The following is a 2354-nucleotide window of genomic DNA, read 5'->3' as shown; positions in this document are numbered from 1 at the left end:
GGATAGAAAAAAAGGAGGGGGCTTTTCAGTTGCCAGAGGTTCCCAGCTTTGCACAAAGAGATCTAAATGATGGAAACGTCTCCACCTCTTCTTGGCATAGAGAGAAAAAGTCGCACTTAAGCTTTTCCTTGCAGAACAGAGACTAAAAGCACTCGGAGAAGTGTAAATCCTATACCATGCCTCGTCTCATTCTGCAAAACTCGGACCTAACGAGCAGCCTTAATTGCAGCACGACAGCGCAGCTGGAGGCCAACTCAAGCTTTGCAGAGTTAAATATTTTCTCCAGGTTTCCACTGAAGGCTTTCATGCGGGTCTGAGCGTACCCAGCATTTCCCGTTGAAACGATTTTTGGCCCTAGATCGACGTCAGCGCTTGGCTCCCAGTTTTAACGCTGCTCTTCGACCGCCTTGGTTTAAAACAATCTCCATGGGGTTAAGGGCAGCTGCTTCAGCAGGGCTTTGGATCTTCCTACCAAGAAGATATTGGGCTATCTGCACCAGGGAGGAGTAAAAAAGTCCTTCATCCAGAGTCCCTCCAGGGTGAAACGAGAGCTCAAGTGCTCCACAGTGATCACAGGGAAGCAAAAATAAAGTAGACTAGACTAGGATAGGACAGACTAGACTAGACTAGGATAGACTAGGATAGGATAGGATAGGATAAAAACAGCTATAGGATAGGATAGGATAGGATAGGATAGGATAGGATAGGATAAAAATAGCTATATTGGTAGGATATATAGGATTGATAGGATAAAAATAGCTATAGGATAGGATAAAAATAGTTAAATAGTAAGCTCTGTTTGGACCCAACAGAATGGGATCACCACAGGCTGTAAACCAGCCAGGGTAAAAGCCTGCAGCAACCCAAAAGAAAAAGTTGGTATGTTAAGGAAATGTAGGACCTTTTGTCCTGGAGCCCTTAATTTCCTCTTGGTTTTCACTGTGAATTATCAGCTTAATAACGCCGGGCAGCGTCTGGGCTACAGATCCTCTCTCTCGGCATCATTATTTTCCCTGCTGTTGGAGAAGAAGAAATTTAGTGTTCACATTTCTCCTTTCTCCCCGGTCTTTTAATTTACCGGGGTAATTCATCAACTCAAGCAGCTCAATACGCCGCACCTTCGCAAAGCAGAGGATCAATAGCCAAGGGCCGCCCTCCTCGGTCCTGTGCTGGGCAGCACAAAGGGAGAACAACAAAAAATCTTCCATCAGATACGCAAATCCGAGATTCATCTGCCTGAAAGTCAAACAAAATCCATGCGGCTGGACCTGTGGCACAGACAGGGAAGCTGATGTACCCGTGTGATAGCAAAATTGGAGAAGAAAACCCACTGGACTAGGAGACGGGGCTCCGATAAAGGCACGCCTTATTCCAAACCCTATCTTAAGTTCTGCAAAAAACCTCTCCCATTGCATCTTTTTCCCCCAGAAGTGCAAACCTCAGGGCTAAAATTCCCGAGTATTTGCCCAAAAGAGGGTCCATGCACAGTATTTCCCAGGTACGAGGCCAGCAGTGGGGATAACAGGTAGGTGTGCAACGTGCTGCTGCCGTAGGTTCAGCACAACCAATCTGGGTACCAGATGCAGTCTTGGCCCAGAATTACCATCATTATTTACTGCACCAGCCAAAAAACCTCCTTGATGGGTAGTAGAGGAGTCTGCTGCGAGCTCCGGTAGCCAAATAGACTCAGACCTATCTCACCATAACACTGTGCAGTGCAGTAACCTAAATTTAAATAGCCCGTTGAGGATGGTCCAAGACAGTGCAGACTTTATTGCTGTTGGGTTAAAGGGATTTATAACTGATGCAGGAGAGTGGAAGGTGCCCAGGGAGCCTCAGACTCACGGTGCTGTCTAGAAAACTTCCACCTCATCGCAAAGGAAAGGCTCCAAAAAGCCCCGAGACTCACCCAAAATCCATTTTTTCCCTGCGCTGCCCAGAAAATGAGCCCAGCTGATGCTCAGATTAGATTTCTGAAAATGCAAAGCCAGCTGAAATGAACCCTGGATTTAGTTTAACTTCATAACTTCATTCAAAAGCCCACAAGAATCAACCGAACTTCAAGTCGCAGACGCCTTATTTTGCTCTTTAAGGAGAGAATCCTCACCCTGAGCTTCCCTAGGAAGGAGATTCGGTCCTACAGCGATAATGCCATGTATTCCCTCCTCCGCTCCAGAGCAATACGGGATCGGGGACGCAGTGGGAAAGCCGGGAGAGAACAAATACCCGCCTCGCCTCGTTGCTGTAAAAACCCTGAAAGGACATCCCGCTGTTCAGGTCCTCCAACTCATCTTTTTCAGTTGTTTCCACCACGCGCCCCATCGGTTTAATTGTCGTGGCACCAGTTGCTGCGT

This window comes from Aptenodytes forsteri, unplaced genomic scaffold (genome assembly GCF_000699145.1).
Source record: "Aptenodytes forsteri isolate BGI_AS27 unplaced genomic scaffold, ASM69914v1 Scaffold341, whole genome shotgun sequence".
NCBI classification, from domain to species: Eukaryota; Metazoa; Chordata; class Aves; order Sphenisciformes; family Spheniscidae; genus Aptenodytes; species Aptenodytes forsteri.
Note: the sequence above shows the minus strand (reverse complement) of the source record.